Source organism: Gossypium hirsutum, chromosome A11, assembly GCF_007990345.1.
Source record: "Gossypium hirsutum isolate 1008001.06 chromosome A11, Gossypium_hirsutum_v2.1, whole genome shotgun sequence".
NCBI classification, from domain to species: Eukaryota; Viridiplantae; Streptophyta; class Magnoliopsida; order Malvales; family Malvaceae; genus Gossypium; species Gossypium hirsutum.
Genome location: NC_053434.1, coordinates 118,802,512 through 118,827,522, shown reverse-complemented (window position 1 = coordinate 118,827,522; position 25,011 = coordinate 118,802,512). Strand labels below are relative to the sequence as shown.

General features: G+C 34.2%; 1 long non-coding RNA gene across 1 annotated transcript; it reads left to right on the top strand.

Moving 5' to 3' along the window:
- The first annotated feature begins 12,653 nt into the window (after positions 1 to 12,653).
- LOC107904109 (uncharacterized) lies at positions 12,654 to 22,141 on the top strand. Its single transcript, XR_001686124.2, has 8 exons — positions 12,654 to 12,853; positions 12,942 to 13,078; positions 15,160 to 15,222; positions 20,290 to 20,430; positions 20,526 to 20,762; positions 20,843 to 21,204; positions 21,282 to 21,382; positions 21,538 to 22,141. It is a non-coding gene; the product is annotated as an uncharacterized lncRNA (long non-coding RNA).
- The last annotated feature ends 2,870 nt before the right edge of the window (positions 22,142 to 25,011 follow it).

Genomic DNA, 25,011 nt, shown 5'->3' with positions numbered 1-25,011 from the left:
ATGGCTTGAAGTAGAGTATGAAATTAATCTTTTGATATAGAATATGACATGCACAAAAGTTCAATTGAAATATATGTTTAAGATTATTAGTGAAAATACTCGATGAATCTTGATTATTTTCTTAGCTCTATGAACTTAGTTGAGCTCTGTCTTGAGCTATATATATATATGATGATATATATATAATAATAATTTGATATGTTTTATGGTTTAAATTGGTTAATGGAAGTTTGGGGATGAATTAGATTGATTATAGGATGAAAATTAGTGCTTTGGGCATGATTGAGGGTCTCCTGCAAAGAAGTATCGATATTTGTATAATTTGTATCTAGGGGCGAAGCCAGAAAATTTTTTTGGGGGGCCGGATGAAATTTTAATTTTTTATATTTTATATTTTTATAATTTGTAAAGGATTAAATTAAATTTTTATAATTTTAAGGGGGGCAAGTTTAAATTTATTAAAAAAATTCAAGGGCCTAAAATGTAATTTTTCATTTTAAGGGGGCCGGGGCACATGCCAGCCCCCTTGGCTACGCCCCTGCTTGTATCGGTATAAGTACTCCAAAGAACAAAAGTGAACAGTGCCAAGGGAGTTGTACCGATGCATGGAATAGTGAGTATTGATACAAGTGCTATGTTTTACCCTGTTTTTGCTCTATTTGGCCCAAACAAAACCCCAAACGACCTCCAATTGCAGCCAAATTTTAGAGAAAGTTTAGAAATGGTTCGATAAGACTTAAAAGACCTTTAAAAGACCTAAAAGATTAATAGAACTTGAATGTATATTTTAGAACTAAAGTGAAGTGATCGAGTTATAAATGTAGCATTCCTTACTCGGGTTTAGACGTGAGCTTAGGGAAGGGGTGTTACGCATATCATATCACTACATATATTGTGGCATATCCAACATCAATCTTTTTAATACAACTATTTATGGAAGATATTTGACTGTGTCAAACATACGACGTATGATGTTGGAGAAAAAATGATGAGCTCACGTATAAGGATCATTCATAAGCTTGTGTTCATTAAGAGAGTTGAATCTAATGGACTGTAATCTTTGTGAAGGAGATATTCCTAGTGATATTTGTTGTCTATCCTCTTTGAAAGAACTTGATCTTAATGGTAACAATTTCATCAGCATACCTTCATTGTTTACTCGATTTCTCAAGCTTGAACGTTTTGGAATATTGTCAAAGTGCAGAAAGCTTAAATCAGTGCCTGGCCTTCTAACAAATATAAAAAGTGTGTAGTTAGAAGGTTGTGCTTGTATGGAAATAATTGCAGGTCCATCAAAGGAATACAATTAAATTAATATCCCTTTTGCTTTGCAAAATCTCATGAATTATTTCTTTCGTGACATGAATTATTGCACATAGCTTTTTATACTAGTTAGAAATATATTCATTTTATTATTACTTTTTTAACATAATTGAAACATGTAGTGTTCGATGAATTCTTTATTTTTTATTGTATGTATATTTGTTATAGCTACATTGCAAACCTACTATCCATAGGAGATCTAACACGTGTCTTTCGGTAGAGTTGACACCCCAACGAACCAAGCTTGTCTGACCTGTTGAGTTGCAAACCTTAACCTAGCAAAAACCTCAGGTGTTATACATCTTTACTAAGTGTATGTGAGGTCCACGTGGGAGTTTAGAATCATTAATTACCAGATATCCTATCCTAGAATGTAACCTCATCGTCGTTGTCAAGAATATTTGAGTTTGGACACAAATATTGCACAAGAATAGGACTGCAACTAGTCAAGTTTGCCACATAATTAAACACTGGTAAAATTAGTAATAAATATTAATTTTTAAAAAAATTAGGAAAATAGACCGTTCTTAACATTATTTAAGGAAATAGGGCTGACGAAGCAAATATATATATATATATATATCCCATATTCACTCTAAAATCCAAATAACATATGAAGCTGTTAGGAGTAACAGTTTCAGTTACTAAGTTGTTATTAGTTAGGGAACAGTTAATACCTTCAGTTTTTGAATAGTTGTACGTCTGCATACTATATAAACTTGTATTTGATTCTGTGGAATGCAAGTAAAGAAGATTTCTTTCCATATTGTTGTGAAGATTCTGACATGGTATCAAGAGCCAATATTTTTCTTTTCTGATTTTTTTTCCGAATCATTCTTCTTTTTCCATGAATACTGAAGCAGGGAATGAGACTCCGCGTCATTCCTCCAACACTGGTGCAGCCACCCAGTTGCCTGATCTTGAAAATGGTGGGTCGTCGACTGTTCATTATTTTCAGAAACATGATACGGTCAAACTTGCAGAACACAACTTCTTGCTGTGGAAACATCAGGTGTTGCTGATTCTTGAAGGCTACGATCTTGAAGGATTTATCTTGGGAACTGTTTCGGTTCCTCCTGTGACTATCGCTGAAGCTGATGGACGTCTTGTTGCCAATCCGGCCTTTCGTGTTCATAAAAAACAAGATAAGTTTCTGGCTTCCTGGCTTCTTTCAACTGTCACGGATGAAGTTTTAGTTCATCTTCCAAAGCTAAAACAAGTGTTGATCTCTGGAATACTATTGAGCGACGGTTTGGCACTACGTCGGATATCAAGATCTCGAGTTTACGTCATGCATTATACTCAATCAAGAAAGCTGGTTTGACAGTTAAAGAGTATTTGTCGAAGGTGAAGAATTTGTGTGATAGCTTAACGGCTGTTGGTAGTTTGGTCACAGAAAGGGAACAAATTAGTGTTATACTATCTGGACTTCCCATTGAATATGAATCCATACGAGTGTTTGCGTCTGCCACTTCCATCTCTTTAGATTTACTGACTGACATGCTTATTGATTGTGAGACTAGACAGTTGGCTCTACTTTCAGAAGTTCCTGTGCAGGCTAACCTAACCAAATATCAAGATGATTCAGCAGCTTCGAAACCTCTTTGTTCTCAAAACTTCAGGCAAGGGGATCGTGGTTTAGGTCGTGGCTGATCGCGTGGAAGAACCAGAGGTGGTGGCCGTGGTTGGTCTCGGTCGAGACCTCAATGCCAACTGTGTGGCAAAGTTGGTCATATTGTGCAAAACTGTTATCATCGGTTTGATGAAGACTTCTTTGGTCAAAACACTTCGATTAATTTTCATCAAGCTCAAGGGTTGGCTTCTGCCACAGCATGCTCTCCTGTTCATTGTTCTGGCTCATGTTCTTATTCGTCATCTACAACCTCTGGTCAGACTTGGTATCCAGACTCGGGTGCCACGAATCATGTTACACCTGACGATTCTAATCTAGTGTCTGTCTCTTCTTATACAGGTACAGGACAAGTTATTATGGGCAATGGTAAGTCTGCCTCTATAGCTAATATAGGTTCTTCCTCTATTGTGGCTAGGTCTAGACTTCTACGCCTTCAACGTGTTTTACATGTGCCTACTGTGTGTAAAAATTTATTATCGGTAGGGCAGTTCGCTAAAGATACTGGAGTTTTCTTTGAATTTCATCCTTTTTTGTGCTTTGTGAAGGATCTTCAGACAGGGCAGATTCTTCTCGAGGGCCACATGCATGATGGCCTCTACAGGTTTCAGTTTTCCAAGACTGCTTCTGGTATTGACAGATCGGGTTTGAAGTCTAGATCGTGTTCAATCAACAGTGCTCAATTCTCAACTGCCACTCTTTGGCACAACAGACTTGGACATCCCTGTTCTACTGCCTTGGCTCAAGTATTGAAATCGTGTAAAGTTCCTTTTGTACAAAGTCATCTGGATCGTATTTGTACGGCCTGTCAGATGGGCAAGGCTCACAAACTTCCATTCTCTCTGTCACATACTGTATACAAATTTCCTTTTGAACTTGTGGTCTCTGATGTCTGGGGGCCAGCTCACATGCCTTCAAATGGTTTTTCATACTATGTATCGTTTGTTGATATGCATAGTAAATACACATGGATCTATTTCCTCAAAAACAAATCTGAAGTTCTTCACTGTTTTGTCAACTTTTATCAGATGGTCAAAGTTCAGTTTGGTAGATCTATTAAGATGTTACAAACTAATTGGGGAGGCGAGTATCGTGCTTTAACTAAGGAACTCTCTCGTCTAGGGGTATTACATAGGATCACGTGTCCCTACACCTCTGAACAGAACGGAGTTGCTGAACGGAAGCATAGGCAGGTTGTGGATATGGGGTTATCACTCCTAGCTCAGTCTGTCATGTCGTTGAAGTACTGGTATTATGCCTTTGCGCATGCGGTTTTCTTAACAAACAGGACCCCTACTCCTGTGTTACACCAATTAAGTCCATATGAAGTTCTTTATAATCGCAAGCCTGACTATGGTAATTTTCGTGTCTTTGGCTGTGCGTGTTACCCAGATTTGCGGCCTTTTCAACAACACAAGCTAAATTTCAGATCTAAAGTTTGTGTTTTCCTTGGGGGTGTTCCGAATGTAAAAGGGTTCAGGTGTCTTGATGAAGATGGTCGTGTTTACCTTACTCGACATGTTCGCTTCAATGAAGATAGATTTCCATTTCATGACGGCTTCTGTTCAAAGTTTCCTGCAGATTCCTCAAGGGATTCTTGTCAAAAACAGACCATGCTTCCGGTTATAGTCTCCCACAATTCTTCTGGCAGTGTAGTAGCACCGGTCCGCAACACTACTGAGGTACCTTTTTCTGCAGCACAACCAAGGTCTACACCGTCTCATTCCTTAGTTCACAGTTCTCCTGAAACGATCATGTCTCCCTCATGTGATCAGACTGAGTGTAGTACAAGAGCTCCAGAAATAGATAATATTCACCCCATGCAGACTAGGTCCAAGAGCGGAATTTTTAAGCCAAAATTCTTAGCATCCGTTATGATGGAGAAGGAGCCTTTGAATATAACCGAAGCTTTTCAAAGTCCTGCTTGGACAGAAGCTGCTCGAGCTGAATACAATGCCTTAATTGCCAACCATACCTGGGATCTCATGCCTCTACCTGAAGGGCGTAGGGCGGTTGGTTGTAAATGGATCTTTAAGATCAAAAGACATGCTGATGGATCAGTTGCTCGATACAAGGGTAGGCTTGTCGTCAAGGGATACCTACAAGAAGCGGGCATCGATTTTCAAGAGACGTTCAGCCCTGTTGTTAAGCCAACTACAGTCAGAACTGTTCTTGCACTAGCACTGTCATTCAATTGGTCCCTTAGGCAGGTTGACATTAATAATGCCTTCCTAAATGGGGATTTGAAGGAGGAAATTTATATGGTGCAGCCTCCAGGATTCAAACAACAAGGGACCAATGGTGAGAAGTTAGTTTGCAAGCTCCAGAAGGCCTTGTATGGTCTGAAACAGGCACCTCGGGCTTGGTTTCCTAAATTGAGAGAGTTCTTGGTGTCCATGAAGTTTGTAGTTTCTAAAGCAGATAACTCATTATTCATTCTTCAGTCTGAGTCCCAGTTAGTGTATGTGCTGGTCTACGTCGATGATATTATCATCACTGGGAATGATGCTCAGGCCATAGAAGAATTTGTCCATCACCTACATGCGAAGTTTTCATTAAAGGACCTAGGCAAGCTGAAATATTTCCTTGGTATTGAAGTTCGTTACACCTCACAAGGACTTTTTCTTTCCCAGAAAAAATATATTTTGGATCTTCTCCAACGGGCATCCATGGACAGGTCGAATAGCCTGCCAACACCAATGGTCACTACGTGTCATCTCTCCTCTACTTCTGGCAGCCCAGTAGAGGATGATCATCATTATCGGAGCATTGTTGGGGCCTTGCAGTATATAGTTATCACAAGACCGGATATTGCTTTTTCTGTTAACAAGGTCTGTCAGTTCATGCACAGACCTTTGGATGTTCATTTTAAGGCTGTCAAACGAATTTTAAGGTATCTACAAGGGACGTTGAATCATGGACTGACGTTCACTCGATCGTCAAACCTCCTTCTTGAAGGATACTCGGACGCCAGTTGGGGTTCTGATGTGGATGATCGCAAATCCACTTCTGGATACTGTGTGTTTCTTGGGGGAAATCCAATCTCCTGGAGCTCAAGGAAGCAGCAAGTAGTCTCTAGATCGATGGCAGAAGCAGAATACAGGAGTGTTGCTCATCTCACTGCTGAGTTGGTTTGGATCCGGTCATTGCTGACTGAGTTGAATGTGTCAATTCCTAAGAAGTCTTTGATTTGGTGTGATAGTTCAACCGCAGTTGCTGTAGCAGGGAATCCTGTCCTTCACTCAAAGTTTAAACACGTTGAGATGGACCTATTCTTTGTCCGGGAAAAGGTGGCAGATGGTGTTTTTCAAGTCGGTCACGTTTCTGCTTCAGATCAGATTGCAGATGTATTGACAAAGCCACTATCAGTAGGAGTTTTCACTAAGTTTCGAGAACAGTTATGTGTGTATGATTTAAGTCAACAAGTGGCTACTGATGACAAAAGCTGATTAGTAAGGGGAATGTTAGGAGTAACAGTTTCAGTTACTAAGTTGTTATTAGTTAGGGAACAGTTAATACCTTCAGTTTTTGAATAGTTGTACGTCTGCATGCTATATAAACTTGTATTTGATTCTGTGGAATGCAAGTAAAGAAGATTTCTTTCCATATTGTTGTGAAGATTCTGACAGAAGCTTTCTATTAAAATGGATAAAATTACGCCTCTTTGTTTTACCTTGATTTTTCCATGTGAACAAATATATTTATGATACACATGAGAAAAAAAATTATGTAACAAATATATTTATTAAAGCTTCACCTAATAATTTAAAATTGTTTTAGTTTAAATGGTAAAAATAATCTTTTAAAAAAATGGTAAAATTAAAAGATTCATTTGCATAATGTCCTTGGTTTAATCTGACAAATTTAAGTTTTTCAAGTCAAGAAGCATTGCTTGAGGAGAAGGGAGGGCATAAATGAATGCCTTTTAAGTATAATTTTAGGTATAATGACAAATTTAGTCTTCCATGATTATATTTTTTTTGTCAATTTGACTCTTATTCTTTATTTGTTTATTTAAATTTGACCATCAATCTCTCAAAAGAAGTCAAACCACTTTTTTAATAAAAATATTGACTAAAATATTAATTTATTAATGATGATGGTGTGCCAATTTAGTCACTCTAATTAAGATAATTGTTTAAAATAGTTACTGTTGTTAAAAATTCCGTTAATTCACTAACGAATTATTGAAGTCGCCATTTTTTTGACTTTTGACTAAAGTTAGGGGTTTATCTATAATTACTCCAATTTTTTTTTATTCACAACATAAAAATTTTAATGATGGCATCACCAACATTTGAATCATTTTTAAAAAGAAGAAATCCAACAATGTCGACGATGAATCATGATCATGACCTCACCCTTTCCGATGAGCCTACCTACCAATATAACATCATTAGTCACCTTTTTCGATAAGACTAAAATAAGTTTAGAATTCAAGATCCAAGTTTCATTTTTCCCTTAATTTCTTGGCAACCAAACATAGAAGAAAAAAAGGAAATCTCAATACTAATAACAGATCAAGAATAAAATTTTGACGCTTCAACATTGTAAGTGGGCATGTGGTGTTATGCTAATAGGTGGGTTCATAGGAAAAGGTGGATTCATAATCATGATTCATATTTTTAACAAATCATTTAAACTGCTGCACAAATTTAGAAATAATTAAAAACCATTCTTGTCATGTTTTCAACATTTCTAATTTCAAAAACTAGTTCATATTGCAGACTTCCATTGCTTTCATAAAGAATAGTCAACAATGTGATTCTAGACTGCTCTTTCTCCTTGGATTCATTCTTCGTATAGAACATCATCGCTCATATATGACCCCAAACTTCCACCCTACGAGCAATCAATAAAAAAGGAAATGTATACTCAAATTGCTGAGAATCCATTGTTGTGACCAAACTTCCACCACTGCACGTTTCCATAGGTATTAATATGGAGATTGTTTTCGAAGAAAAAAAGGTAGGAAATGCCTGTTTCGTTGGAATTTTAATCTGCTTTCCCTTTCTTGATGCTCCTATACTTGGACTGTTTCTAGATTCTTTCTGCATACGGATCCACCTTATTTTCTGGTTTTCAAAAACTCGACTTACGCCCCGGGGTTTATTTCTAGTAACTATATATGTATGGCATGTTTTAATAATCATTATAATTAATGGATCCATTAAATTGAGTGTAATTAAAGATCCTTACAATTTTTAAGTGATTGAGAATTAAGAGTTTGTGTGTGATAAATTTTAATTTTTTCTATCATCTGTCATGTTTGTTTTGTTATTCTTATTTAGAGTTTCGACTACTCATTATAATAATATTGTCACTAAGATTCGAACATATGTTTTCCCTTTCAAAATCCAATGATTTTATCACTCCCCTCTACACTTATCATTGGTAAGTAATTTAATTTTAGAGAATTATGTTGTTTGAAAATTGTTTGGTAAAGGGCCCATTGGAAATTGTCACATTTTAACGTTTTTCCACACAGAAAAGAAGGTGATGAAAAGCAGATGAATTTTATAATACAGGGACCTTCTATAAAATTTGCCCAGAAAGAAAAGCAGATGAATTCTATAATATATTTTATAACATATTCTATTTTATAGCATGGTAGAATTTTATAGTCATATCTCAGTCCACAATTAAAACAACCGTCCAAGACTTTTCTTTAGAATCTATGATTAAAGTAGCCCCATTTTGTGGACAAAGCAACCAATTCTGTCTTCACCTTCAAGGATTCTTCCTGGGAAAGAACATCATTTTCATTTGTCATCAAACTTCCACCACTACACGTTTCATAGGTATTATTACGGAAAATACCGTTATTTTCGTTAGTATTTGCATTTTTAAAAAACTTTTCACCATTTAATAAATATTAATATATATAATGTTTTATATTGATATGATAAAAATATTAAATTGATTTAAAAATTTATATGCATAATAAATATAATTATATTAATGGCTTTAATGATTAGACCGTTAAAATATTAATAATATAAAAATATATGAAAGAGTATAGAATTATTTTAGTTTTATATCATGAATCTCTCTCACATATATATTTGTTTTAAAGGTAGTCTATATTTCCACTTGCTTAAAAAAATACAAAATCATTAAAAGATTCTCAACATTGTTTATTTCCATTTCTAGAAAGAAATATGATGTTTTCTTGAGCTTTAGAGGTGAAGATACCCGCAAAAAGTTCACCGATCATCTCATGATGCTCTAAAAAGGAGTGGGATTGTCACCTTCAGGGATGACCCAAAGCTGGAGGCCGGCGAAGAGACCGCACCAGAACTGTTTAAAGCCATTCAGCAATCATGGTGCTCCGAAATCGTATTTTCAAAATCTTATGCTTCTTCGGGTTAGTGCTTGGACGAACTTAGTGAAATTGTTAAGCAGAAAAAGGACAAGGGTTACAGGGGCGAAGCTAGAAAATTTTTTTAGGGGGGCCGGATGAAATTTTAATTTTTTATAGTTTATATTTTTATAATTTGTAAAGGATTAAATTGAATTTTTATAATTTTAGGGGGGGCCAAAGTGCAATTTTACCTTTACTAATTTAAAATTTTTAAAAAAATTCAAGGGCCTAAAATGAAATTTTCCATTTTAGAGGGGGCCGGGGCCCATGCCAGCCCCCCTTGGCTACGCCCCTGAAGGGTTATAAAGTGTTTCCAGTTTTCTATGACGTAGATCCATCTGATTTAAGGAAACAGAAAGGAAAACTTGAAGAAGCCTTTGCGGAACATGGAAAGAGATATGATGAAGATAAGGTCCAAAGGTGGCGAAATGCTTTGACTCAAGTCGCAAAAATTAAGGGATGGCATTTACATAACAGGTAATTCCTTCATATCTTCTCGCTTTTCTATTTTTAATGCTTACATGATGTTCTTCTCTATTTTAGAATACATGTTATATCCATGTCCATTAGCTGTCGATTTCTTGTTTAGAAACCAAATGTTGTTTTTGTTTATGTTTATAGGCATGAAACCGAATTTATTGGAGACATTGTTAAAAAAATATCAGCAAAATTATGTGAAACATATCCAATCGTCCATGATGACTTGGTTGGAATTAGTTCATGCTTAGAGGAGCTGTATGCGAAAATAGACATTGGTGAAGATGATGTCCGCATTATTGGAATTTATGAAATGGGTGGCATCCGTAAAACAACTCTTGCAAGAGTTGCTTACACTCAAATGTTACCTCATTTTGAAGGTAAAAGCTTTCTTGCTGATGTTCGAGAAGTTTCAAACAAATGTGGACTTGTTTCGTTACAGAAACAACTTCTTTCTCAAATCTTATTTGAGGAATGCTTTAATTTCTTCAATGTTGATGAAGGAAATTCCATAATTAACCATAGATTATCTAATAAAAAGGTTCTTGTTGTTCTCGATGATGTGGATAACCTACAACACTTAAAATGTTTGGTTGGAACTACAGCAAAACAGGTTTTTAGCGGCGTTTTTTGTGGCGTTTTAATAAAAACGCCACTAAAAACGAGCATTAGCGGCACTTCTACAAAAACGCCACTAAAAAACGAGCATTAGCAGCGCTTTTACAAAAATGCCGCTATAAGTTGACAATTAGCGGCGCTTTTAGAAAAAACGCCTCTATAGGTTGACCATCAGCGGCGCTTTATAGAAAACGTCGCAAAACAATAAACACAACGTCGTCGTTTTTTGTTGAGATTTTGTGACTTTAGCGGCGCTTCTTAAAAACGCCGCTAATGCTGACTTATAGCGGCGTTTTTCAAAAAAGCGCCGCAAAAGATCGATCTATAGCGGCGTTTTTTGAAAATCAAAAAATGCCGCAAAAAAACTTAACACAACGGCGTCGTTTTTTTAGATTTAGTTGCTTTAGCGGCGCCTTCCTGCAAAACGCCGCTATAGATAGGTCTTTTGCGGCGCTTTTTTGAAAAACGCCACTATAAGTCAGCATTAGGGGCATTTTTAAGAAGCGCTGCTAAAAGTGTAATCTATTTTTAATTGAATATTTAAATTCTTAAAAAAATAATGACACGTAGAATAATTTTAAAAGTAAAAACATAGGAAAATATTTATTAAAATACTATTATTTAAAATAATTTTAAAGTTTATTGGTATATGACTAATTGTTTTTTATTTATATATTAAATGTTTATATAATTTAAAAGAGATAGTATTAATTTTAAAATATTGAATTAATTATCATTATAGTTTAGTGTTTATGATTTGGGGTATATGGTTCAGTGTTTAAGGTTTAGGAGTTACTATTTTAAGGGTTATGAATTATGTAGTTTAGGGTACTTCAGGGTTTAATAGTTGGAGTTTAAGATTTAGGGGTTAGGGGATAAGGATTAGGGGTTATTGGTTAAGGGTTAAGAGTTTATGGTTTAGGGGTTAGAGTATGTGTTGTGATTTAGGGTCTCGTGTTTAGGATTTAGGGTTTAAAGACCAGTTAAGGGTTACAAGTTTAGGGTTTTGATTAATTATTATTTTTTAATTTATATATTAAACGATTTCTTATATAATTGTAAAAGAGATAATATTAATCTTAATATATTAAAATTATATATGATTATAGTTTAAATTATTTCAGAGATAATGGATAAACTTTATATATATTAAATGGTTTAGGATTTAAGGTTTACGTGAAATTTGTTAAATGATGAAATTTTATACAATCAATTAATGCTTTTATATATTTAAAAATATTTAATGTAGACCATTTGAAATTTTGATAATTATTAGAATTTAAAAAAAATTGATAAATAAATAAATAAAAGTAACAAAATTTGATATGGATAGGTAACTATATCTACTTAATAACATTATAAACACATAAAACCCAAATTATATTAGAAATTAAAAAATAAGGATTAAATATTAAGCATATTTAAAAGATAAAAACTGAAAATTATCTACTTCCGTAAAATGTAAAAAAAAAAAAGATTAGTATGTACCATATATCAGCAAGAGATAAATCTTTTAAACTTTAATTTATAATATTAGGATTAAATTATACCTAATTATCATCATATTAACATTTATCATCATTAGTATTAATAATTAAAATCATTAATCTAAAGAATTAATTGAATGAAGAATTCAATTCAAATTAATTTCTCTACACTTAATTTATATAAGTGAAATTTAAACTTAAAATTTCAAAGTTATCATGCAATATAGATATAATATTAAATATTGACTATCATAAGTTAATTATTTTGGCTACCAGATTATAACAAATTAAAATAAAATATAAAAATTAAGAGATTAGTGGTGTTTTTCTAAAAAACGCTGCAAAAAACAATATAGTTTAAAGAAAACGACTTCGTTTTAGTTGGATATTTAAGGGATTAGCGGCGTTTTAACGCCGCGAAAAAGTTTATAGTTTAACAGAACGGTATCGTCTTAGTTGGATAGGGGATTAGTGGCGTTTATAAAAAACGACGCAAAAAGAATTAAAGTTTATGGAAACAACGTCGTTTTAGTTGAATATATAGGGGATTAGCGGCCTTTTTTGGAAAAACGCCGCAAAAAAACATTAATGCTTAAAGAAAACGGCGTCGTTTTTGTTGGAGATTAGTAGCGCTTTCTTAGAAACGCCGCAATAGATAGCTTTTAGCAGCGCGTTTCTAAAGCGCCGCAAACGGTCAAAATGTTTTTGCCGAAATGGCGTCGTTTTAGTTTGTTAAATTTCATTTCTTTCATGCCCGACAGCCTTAGGCTTATCCCCCAAAACACCAAATCACCTTTCCCCCTAAAATTTTCCCCTAAAATTTCCCCTAGCCCTAAATTTTCAGCAAATCCAAACCCAACCCATCTCTCCATCGCCGGACTCGACCATCTGTTGCATCGCCGTCAACTCGACCATCTGCTGCGTCACTGTCGCACTCCTCTGCTGTAACTAATCGTAAGCCGAAACCCTCACTCAGCTATTTCACCCATCTTCTTCTTGGTTTTCATTTTATTGGTTTGATGCTTTCCGATTTTTGTAACAGGGAATTGAAACCTGGTTAGAGAAATTACTGGTGGAGGAATTCACAATCTGCTGCAGCAACTTCACCTGCTACTTCATCATCATATTTACTTTCCGATACTGAATAGAAGAGAAAGGGGAGGAAGGGAAAGATAAAGGGTACGCTTTTTTGGATTATTTCTTCTTGTGTACCATAAAGACTTGCTTTTTATTCATCTTTCGTATATGTTCTCGTTTTTGTTTTGCTACTTAAATGACTTAATATATATATGATTTATTGTTGTATCGAGATGGACATAGTAGAATACAAAGAAATTGAATAAAGATTTTTACTAATCTTGGCAATTTGGTTTTTGCCTTGTACATTCCCATCAACTTTATTCTGAAATGAATCTCTGTGATATATTGATATATTTTTACTTTTATGGTATTTGAAGCTTGCATTAGCATAAAGCATGAAAATTTCTATGCAATTATTTGTTTGATTTTGAAGGAGTATCATTTGCAATTATGGCAAGCATGTTCAAAAAGCCTTAATCTCAAATTGTAACCAGCTGAGTTTAGTATTTGTTGCTGATTTAAATGAGTTCACGCTTTCCAGTTTTTACCTTCTGATGGTATAATCTGTGATATGAACTAATTCTGACCTTTTAAGTTTTTCAAAGTCTTGGATGATGTAAAAGTATGATGAAAATTTGTATGCAAGGAAGGGAACCTATATTTGTTAGTAGGTTAAAATATGCTGCAAATCCTTGGAATTTAATCTTTCTATTTTTATTTCTAAGTATGATGTTTGTTGTTTTTGTGCTTGTCTAATCTTGATGTTCTCCTAGTGCCATAGGAGTTTAATGCTTTACTGCTTATTGTGCACCTGTTGTGCCAGGGTCGTTAGATCTTTGCTCAACGGCTTGAGTTGACAGAAGCTCAAGAAAGTTCGTTGTATTTGGCAAAAATTAGTGTATTTGGGCTACAAATAAACATAAACTTGGGCCAAACAAATAAAAAGTAATATAATAACCCAAAACATTATATAAAACCCTTTTAGGTGGTTTTTAATTGATTTAACTACTTATTTCCGGTTTTTTTAATGCTTACGAGCCATTCAATGTTAATCTAATTTAATGGTAGTTGTTGTCGTGTTGGACAAATCGATTTCAATTGGTATGTAGTGTTTTATAATTGGTACAAATAATTTCTATATTTATAATATATATTTTAATATGATTTGTTGGAAACGTGATGGGCCGAAAGTTTACTTTTTATTACACACTCAATATATTACAATACGAAGATTACAAATATTTTCTCAATGACTAGATAGTCTAGCTGCTGCTAGATTTTAACTCACTCAAGGTTTGCTAACCTTCTCACTCTCACTCACGTTGCTTCTCTTATTTCTTTTTCTTCTCATTTTTCTTCATTACAACACAAGTTCAAGCCTCTATTTATAGGCTGATAAAGTGACAACAAATGTGGCTATTAATCCACTTAATTTCCAGCCACAAAACATCTCAATAATGGAGCACTTTGTATGGCTAAAATTTCAGCACTTTGCATGGCACAAAATTGCTCCACGTCTCATGCTTCTAGATTATGCTTGGAGTGGGTTTGATTTCTAACATGATTCTTACTAAATCAAAGCATACATGTAGTAAATTTCACTTGGAAAAAAAATCAGAAAAATGACTAATTGAAAAGGATAGAAATATAAAATAAATAAAAATTATAAATTTTTATTTCTATCTTTTTTTTGATAAAGTTGAAAAATTAAAAAACATAATATTTAAAAATTTGCATAATTTTAAGTTTGTTTACATCTCTTTCTCATTTTCTTTTCTTTAACTTTTTTCTCTTATCAAATACGTTCAAAATTTATTCTTTTTACAACTTTTTCACCTTTAATGCTTTAGTGCTTCTTGTGCACCTGTTGTGGATGTTTGTTTATGCATTGCTCTTAATGTTATTAGCGATGTATCACCACTGGTAACAGTTCTAAATTTGACCTTAGTGCATTAAATTTAATTGGGCTGGATAATTGTTTTAGTTGCATTTTGGTATCACCCCTATGTTATCATGGCATGGACTTAGTATTTTAGAGCTATAATTAATAATGTGTACTAGTGATGTCCTGATGAGAGGAAGAAAGAAGAAAATACATTAATGGATCATGTTTTTAACTTATTTAATTCTTCTTTATCCTTAGATTATTTTTTAATTTCATGGTTATTCATTATTTGCAGGTGTAATTTAATTTGCTGGATTGCTGGAATCGGTGCTACCATCCAATTTACAATTTGTAAGAGGTATGTATGTTTAGTATAGGCTAAATCTTTATTTGATGTCTCTCTATTGAAATCTGCCATGTATTCCATTAGGTATATACCTTTCTCAGCATTGAGATTAAAATTGACAGTTTCTAGATATCACACACATGTTTGCACATGTAAACCAACTTCCACTTCATTTGCCTCGCTTCGCTTAGGGATCTTTGCTACTGGTTCCAATGCGTATGCTTTTACTTGCATTAATACTGTAAAAGGGATCATTTCTGCTCAATTTGAAACCTTTTAATAATATTATACCTCTCTACATGTATGCTTGCCACGTGAATTTTTTCTACCCTATTTCTGTAATTTGTGATTTAATATTTTTATATTTCTATCACGATTTTTAATAAATTAAATATTCTCTTACGTTTTATCACAAATATTATCGTCCGTTTTATCATTTAAGTTAAACTTTTTATTCAAAATAAATCATAGCTTTTAAGCTAAATACGGATGTTCACACCATGCTTTAACATGTACTTAAGAAAAGATGACTTGTAAAACATAAATTTGGATTAATAAAAGCAAAAGACATGTCTATATTAAAGCAAAAGACATGTTATTTTAATTAATATAATTTGGATTAATTTATGTAAATATTATTTAATTAATATAATTTGGATTAATTTATTTAAATATTATTTAATTAATATAATTTGGATTAATTTGTTTAAATATTATTTAATTAGTATAATTTGGATTAATTTATTTAAATATTATTTAATTAGTATAATTTGGATTAATTTATTTAAATATTATTTAATTAGTATAATTTGGATTAATTTATTTAAATATTATTTAATTAATATAAATTGGATTAATTTATTTAAATATATAAGAATTTATACTGTATAAATTATTAATGTGCAAAATTTATGAGATTTTAAAAATATATATACTTGAATACATCACTAGTATGTTAAATATATATTTGAACTTACATAACTCACATAACTTACATAACTTATATAATTCACATAACTTACATAACTCACATAACTCACATAACTTACATAACTCACATAACTTACATAACTCACATAACTCACATAATTCACATAACTCACATAACTTACATAATACATAAGTAGATATCATATCATATCATAACTTACATAACTTAATTATACTTATAAATAAACAACTTACTCGTGTAATTTATTGTCAAGTTTAGACTTCAAGAACTACAAAATGGATAGGAGTTGGATGAAATTGTCAATGGTAAGCAACGCCTATCGAAATGGAGTACAAACTTTTCTAAATTTTGCATTTCAAAATGCAAGCCAAGAGAATATGATTCTTTGCTCGTGTAAGAAGTGTGGCAACATCAATTGGCATTTTCATGAAGTTGTCTACGAGCATCTAATTGTTGATGGCTTTATTCGGGGTATAAAAAATGGATTTTCCATGGAGAGTGTACATCTAGTGGAACTTCTTCAACGATTAATCCGACTTATCCTGATATTGATTACCACCAGTATGCTAGACAAGACGACATAGAAGGTATGTTGCGGGATGCATTTAATATGCACAGTCATGGTGAGCAATCGTTTCCACCTGACTTTATTACATCCGATGATTGTGATATTGGTGGAAATGTTTTTTGCGAAACGGGAACAAGCGCACCTAATGAGGAGCCAAATGAAGAAGCGGCGAAGTTTTACAATTTACTTAATGAAATGAACGAAGAACTTTACAATGGATCAAAATATTTGAAATTGGCCTTCTGCATTCGTCTATTTCACTTAAAATGTTTGGGAGGGTGGACAGGAAACTTTTTTACAATGCTGCTAGAGTTTTTGAGAGATGTTTCCGTTTGCAAAAATCCTCCCGTCTTGTCAAGATATGAAGAGACTAATAAAAGATTTGGGCTTTGGGTACGATAAAATTCATAGTTGTCCAAATGACTGCATGTTGTACTGGGGTGATCAGAAGAACCAACAGTCTTGTCAAGTTTGCGGTAAGTCTCGTTGGATGAATGGGAATACAGAAGATGTGAATGTGGATGAAGGTATGGCACAGTTAAGAAAGAAGCCAGTCAAGGTTTTGCGATATTTTTCCCTAATACCAAGATTTCAAAGGCTTTTCATGTTGTCAAAGACGGCCGATTCTATGAGGTGGCATAATGATCAACGAACCGATGATGGATTATTAAGGCATCCTACTGATTCTTTAGCTTGGAATCGTTTGACAGTAAATTTCTGAGCTTTGTAAGTGATCCTCGAAATGTGAGGCTTGGGCTAGCAGCTAACGGATTTAATCCTTTTAAAATCATGAGTACTTCGTATTGTACTTGGCCTGTAGTGCTTGTTCCTTACAATTTGCCTCCATGGATTTGCATGAAGTAATCTTCATTTACTTTATCAATGATTATCCCTGGAGAGAAAGGTCTCGGAAATGATATTGACATCTAGTTGCAGCCACTTATTGAAGAGTTAAAACAGCTATGGTCGGGTGTTGAGACATATGATGTATTGAGAAAGGAGAACTTTAATTTACGTGCAGCTTTGTTGTGGACAATTAATGATTTCCTGGCTTATGCTAATTTATCGGGTTGGAGTACTAAAGGACATTATGTCTGTCCTTGTTGTGCTGCGCAAACTTGTTCGATGTGGCTGCATAATGGGAAGAAGTTTTCTTACATAGGCTATCGTCGGTGGTTAGATGGAAATCATAAATTTAGATTTCTGAGAACTCTATTTGACGGTACTGAAGGGTACAGAGGAGCTCTTGAGCAGACCGTTGGATCTAAAATCTTATTTATGTTAAAAGATATCAACTTTAGTTATGTGAAGATGAATCAACCACCTAACACGCAAACAAAGAGAAGATCGAAGGATGAATCTGATGATGAATCTGACGAAGAGGATGATCCTAATGAGGCAGACTTGTGGAAAAAAAGGAGTATTTTTTTGAGTTGCCTTATTGGGAGCACAACATTTTACGCCACAATCTTGATGTCATGCATATTGAGAAGAATGTCAGCGAGAACATAATTGGGACAATTTTGAATGTCGATGGAAAATCAAAAGACAATCTTCAGAGTCGACTTGATTTAGTTGACATGAGAATTCGGCGTGATCTTTATCCTCAAATACTTTCGAATGGGAAATATCAGTTGCCACCTTCTATTTTTTCAATGTCAAAGAAAGAGAAGTGTTCTGCATGGTGTTGAAGGATATAAAGGTCCCAGATGCGTATGCGTCAAATATATCTCAATGTGTGAGTCTTAAAGATTGAAGATTATATTTATTAAAATCACATGATTACCACATATTGATGCAAGATTTACTCCCAGTTGCTTTACGGTGCTGTATGTCAAAAAATGTGACGTCTTGTATAATTGAACTATTCAATATAATGAAAGCTATTTGTGGCAAAGTTTTGGATGTTGAAGAACTTGAGAAAGTACAGGATCGAGCTATTTTGACTTTATGCAATTTGGAGAAGATTTTTCCACCTTCCTTCTTCAATATTATGGTGTACTTGGTAATCCATCTCCCTCACGAAGTAATACTTGGTGGACCGATTTTTTATCGATGGATGTATCCTATAGAAAGGTGCTAATTTATTTCTCAAGTATTCATTCATTCACCTCTATACATTTAGTTACAGCTTTTGATAAATATTGTATATCGTGTTTAGGTTCCTAAGAAAATTGAAGTCTTATTGTCGCAATAAGCGTTATCCAGAAGGATCAATTGTTGAAGGCTACTTGGCAGAGGAATGCATGACCTTCTGTTCTAGACATTTAGAAGATGTTGAAACACGATTGAATAGACCAAGTAGAAATGCTGGTCTCAATGATCATAACTTGGCCAAAACTTATTTATTCCAAAGTTATGGAGAACCAATCGGCAAAATTGAAATTACAGAATTAGATGATATATCGTAGATACAAGCACATCGATATGTACTTTTTCACCACAATTCAATTGAACTGTTATGCAAGTAAGTTCTAAAATTTCCTCACATATTCGTCGTTTTGATTTGTTTATCTTCTAACCAATTAAACTTGTTTTTAGCATAGTGAGTACAATCAAATTTTGAGATCTCGTGCACGCTCTCGAAGATTGCAACATCAAGAGATTAATAAATTATTCACAGAATGTTTTCATGAATGGTTAAGTCAAATGGTATGTAACTGAAGTTAATAAGTTACATATAATCGCCAAATTTAGTTAATCAAATAAGAATGTTTTTATATAATACATTTATAATTACTCAATTTACTTTCGATTCAATAGGTTTGGAGTGGGAAGGACGTCAATAACAAAGTTAAATGGCTTTCCCAAGGTTCGAACAGAGTAATAAAAAGATATAGTGCCTTTCTCATCAATGGATACAGATTTCATACAAAATATCGCGAGAGAATGAGGAGAACTCAAAATTGTGGAATTGTTGTTAATTCTTCAATTACAAGTTATGCTAGTGCTAGGGACAGTAATCTGGTTGAGGGTAATGCAGAGTATTACGGACTTCTTACCTACATTATTGAGTTGGATTACTATGGCAGATCGAAAGTTGTCTTATTTCGGTGTAATTGGGCTGATGTTAATACTGCTCGCAGAATTAAAAAAGATCAATTTGGTTTTACAATGGTTAATTTCTCTCGCTTGATTCACACTGGACAACAATTGATGGACGAGCCATATGTATTTTTCTCTCAAGTGAAACAAGTTTTTTATTCGAAAGATCCAACTGATGAGGGTTGGTATGTTGTACTCTGGAATACATCTAGAGACTTGTTTGACATGGGTAATGGAAGTAGAGATGACATCGTCGAAAGATCAGAAACATTACCTTTTTCAGAACAAAACTTATATGAAAATATCCCTAGTACTAGTACACAATATCAATGAGTTCGACATGACGTGGATGGAGATATTTACGAATAATGATGTAGTAAGATTTTACAATTTTTTAATTATATGTAATATTATAATTTTAATCTTGGTCATGTTATATAATTTAACTATTTTACATGTACTATTATTGTTGTAATTTGTTACTAAAATTTCAATCATTTTATGTGTATTGTAGGAAAAATGCGTAGAAGAAGATTATGAGATTTAAGTATTGTCCAGAATACTCCAAATTCGGAAGAAGCAAATAGTGAACAGCAGACAGTTGTTGGATCTTCGAATGTGCCGGAGACACTTGACGAGCCTGCAGAATTTCAAAGTAATGTTAAGTTTATTTTACATGTGTGTTGACTTTTATTATTGATTTATTTTTCAATTTTAATAAATAATAATATATCATTTTTCAACTGAAAGTGGTGGGACGCGCAGAGGTCGAGGACGTACACTACTTAAAGATTTATACAAATTAAATCCTGTCGAGCGTGTCAAAGTAAGTAGAAACAGTCATGGTTAGCCTGTTGGATTAGAAGCTCGACTTTTAGCAAGCTATTTAGGCATTATAGCCCGAAATGCTAATATGTTGCTCATCAACTACGAATCATGGCATCACATGCCTGATACAACAAAAATCAGGCTCTCGATAATATTAAGGTAACAAAACGTTAAAGTAATTTATAATACTTCGGTTTAACTTTCATTTATATTTACATTCTAAACTTGTGTTTTTTTAGGAGAGATTTGCTTTAGAGGTCTCCGATGACTATATCAAGAAGGCATTGGGTAAAAAATAGAGAGACCATAAAATCACTTTGAAAAAATTATATTTTAAGAAAGACATAAGCCTCGAGGAAAAATTAAGAAATGTCTCGCGGGGAATGCTGAGGTACCAATGGGAAGATGAGGTTAGGTTCTGGAATTCAAAGAAAGGAGAGGTATTACATATTTCCAAACTCTTATATATAGTGTTTACTATATACGTAATAATAATTTCATTATGTAGGACCGTGAGCGAGTTGGAACAAGTAGTAGGCAAAAACAAAAATTCACGCACACGACAAGGTCAAGAAGTTTTGCTTCTGTAGCTGAGGCCGAGGTATTATGAATTTATTAATTCTATCAAATATTAATGACTTTCTACTATTAAATAATATTTTTACTACTATATTGTAGGAAGTCTGTCAGGTCAAAAAGTTGGTCGCCTTCAGCTTTTTGAGATTATGCATAGGAAGAAAGATGGATCTCCTATGACATCTGAAGCTGGAGAAATTCTGGTATATTTACTTAATAAAATTTGATTTATTATAAATATTTATAATGTTTAATTATAATGGTTTAATTCATCGTTAGTAGTTTTACATAATGTTAAGTTATGCTGCATTCCTTTTTATTATATATTTCGTTTCTAACTCTTTAATTGATTTATTAGGAGAAACTAAAGGAGAAGAAGGGGAGTACAAAGCGGTTGCTTCGACTAATAGTTCTGTTAATCTTGAGAACATTGATAACAGAATTATCACTGAAGTTTTGGGTCCTGAAAGGTATGGTCGGGTTTGATTTCAAGGATCTGGTGTTACCCCGACCCAATATTTTGGATCCGGCTCCCAGCAATACATGCCTTCCGGGAGTCAAGTTCAAGCTAAAGTTCAGATGTTAAGAGACCAGATAGCTCAGATGCAAGCGAGCACAGTTGAACAAATTGTCGAGGTTCAAAGAAAATATGAAGAACTCCAGCAACAACTTAGAGGGAAGCAACAGAGAGAGAGGCAGCGGCAGCAGCGAAGGAGGCAGCAGCAGCAGCGAGAGAAGCAGAGGCAGCAGTGATGGTAGGAGAGCAGAGCAGAAAGTACGATGAGCTCCAGCTACAGCTTCAGCAAATGATGCAGATGTTTCAGCAGTCACAAAAGCCGCCATCTTAGACATTAATTTTCTCCTTGTAAGAACGTTTTTAACATTGTCACATTTAACATTATTGTAAGAATGTTTTGAGTTATACTTAATTTATTAATTTACATCATAGATCTTTCATTGAATTTGAAGTATCATTTAGATTTAATGTTTTTTATTGTATTTTTCATGTTACATTTGCTGTTTTTGGTTGGATTTCATGCTATATTTGATGTTTTTTATTGGATTTAATGCAGAAAGGGTTGGATATTGGTGATGTTAGAATTCCTTAATTTAAGCAGATTTTCTACCTTAGTTCTAGGAATTTCCTTATACTATTAGCCATAATCTAATTACTAATTTTTAGGGATAGGCTAATTTCTAGAGATTATTTCCTTTTTTATTTTTCCTGCTATTTTTTAAAAGGTTGTATTCAGATTAGAATAAATAAGAATTATTCTTCTTCCTAAACTTGTTCATGGTATCAAGAGCATTAGGAATCCAGTTGATCCTGTTCTTCCTTCTCTTTTCTTATTCTGTTTTCTCTGTTAGAAACCCTACTCCCATGGGTGACACCGAAAATTCCTCTGAGACTAAGATCTTACAAATAACTCAAAATCACAGCCAAGGAATCCTACAAGGTGACCTTAACTCTTCTCTTATAATCACAAATCATCGATTAAATGGAAAAAATTTCCTGCAATGGTCACAATCTGTCCTTATGGTTCTTCGTGGCCGAGGAAAAATTAGGTACATTAATAGACAAATTCCTCGACCAACATCAACAAACTTTGGTTATGCAACTTGGGAGCTTAACAACTCAATGGTTATAGCTTGGCTTATAAATTCGATGGAAGGTCATATAAGCCGAACGTATCTTTTTTTCAAAACTGCCAAAGAAATGTGGGATGCAATCAAGGAGAATTACTCAGATCTTGGAAATGCTTCCCAAGTATTCGAGATCAAATTAAAGTTGAAAGATATTTGACAAGGAACACTTGAAGTCACTCAATATTACAACAACCTAAAGATCTTATGGCAGGGGTTAGACATGTATTATGAAGCTGATTGGGGTGAGGGCTCGGAACATACCAAGTTCATGGATCATCTTAACAAAGAGAGTCTCTATGAGTTCCTAGAAAGACTAAATCGTGATCTTGATGAGGTCCGAGGACGAATACTAGGTAGAACCACACTGCCAACCATAGGAGAAGCATTTACTGAAGTAAGGAGGGAAGAGAAACGGTGTCTTATTATGTTGGGAGACACGAAAGAACTAAAACCAATGACCATAGCTAGTTATCGTCCTTCCGAGAACTCTGCTCTTATTTCAAGAGGCCCACAATCTCAAAGGTTCAAAGATGGAAGTGATTCTGGTTCAAATAGGCCATGGTAGCCACTGTAACCGGATTGGGCATACCAAGGAGAAATGCTTCAAACTCCACGGTTATCCTGGAAAAAAACAGAAAGAAAACAAGGCAGCAATGACATTTACTATTGAAGAAGATGCTCAAGATGTTCAGCTAACCAAAACTTAACTTGAGGCTCTTCATAAACTACTTGGGACTCCTACAGCCAGTGGGTCACTAGTTATTCAAGGTACTGCTTTAATTACTACATATGAACCTATCACAACTTCCTGGATACTAGACTCGGGTGCATCCGACCACATGACAGGTAATCTAAGTTTGTTTCACACCTATTTACCTTGTCATGATCATTCTCGGATTCGCATAGCTGATGGATCTTACTTGTCAGTGGCTGGAATGGGGATAGTTAGACTTACTAAAAATTTTTCCCTTGATAAAGTTTTACATGTTCCAAATCTTTCCTGTAATTTAGTCTCAATTAGCAAGCTTACCAAGGATGAAAAAGTACTTGTTGAATTTTCTACTTTCGATTGTGTGGTTTAGGAACAGGAATTGGGGAAGATAATTGGCACTGCAAAAGTTGATGATGGCTTATATGTTTGGGACAAAAAAAATTCACAAGAAGGGATGGCCTTATCTACATCAAAAGAAGATTCTATCATGCTATGGCACCGTAGACTAGGACACCCGAATTTCATGTACTCGAAGAAACTGTCCCCTTTACTATTTCTAAATAAGAAAATAAGTTCCTTGAACTGTGAAGTTTGCCAACTGTCTAAACACACTCGTGTCCCTTATCCTTTGAAACCTTATGTTCAATCTCAACCTTTCTCTTTAATCCATAGTGATCTATGGGGAGCCAGTCGAGTAAAAAACATCACAGGGGCTAGGTGGTTCATAACTTTCATTGATGACCATACTAGAGTTTGTCTATCTCCTTAAAGAAAAATTCGAAGTCTCTAGAGTCTTCCAAAATTTTCATTCAATGATTCGAACCCAGTTCAATTCAAATATTCACACCTTTAGAATTGATAATGGGAGAGAATACTTTAATTCTATCCTAAGTCCTTATCTTTCTAAGCAAGGAATCATACATCAAAGTTCTTGTCCTGACACCCCTCAACAAAGCAGGGTTTTCGAAAGGAAAAATAGACACTTTGTAGCCGTAGCTCGTGCCCTTATGTTTACTATGGGTGTATTTATAGGGAGAAGCTGTCCTCACTGCTTGTTATCTTATAAACCGACTCCCATCAAAGGTATTAAACTTTCAAACACCTTTATATAATCTTCAAAAAAATTTTCCCTTGTTTCGTGTTCCTAATCTCCCAACCAAAACATTTGGTTGCAAAGCATTTGTCCACAACCATCAACCTAACCGATCTAAACTTGATCCTAGAGCCCACACTTGTGTCTTTATTGGTTACTCACCTACACAAAAAGGGTACAAGTACTACTCTCCAACCTTACACCGGATGTTTGTGTCCCTTGATGTTACTTTCTTCGAAAACGAGCCATATTTTTTGGCCTCTCATCTTCAGGGAGAGATACTTAGTGAAGATGAGAGCTTGAGCAATCTTCTCATTATACCTCAAGACTCTATCAGCCCTACCACCACTACAAAACCTACTAAAAATCCCACAATTATT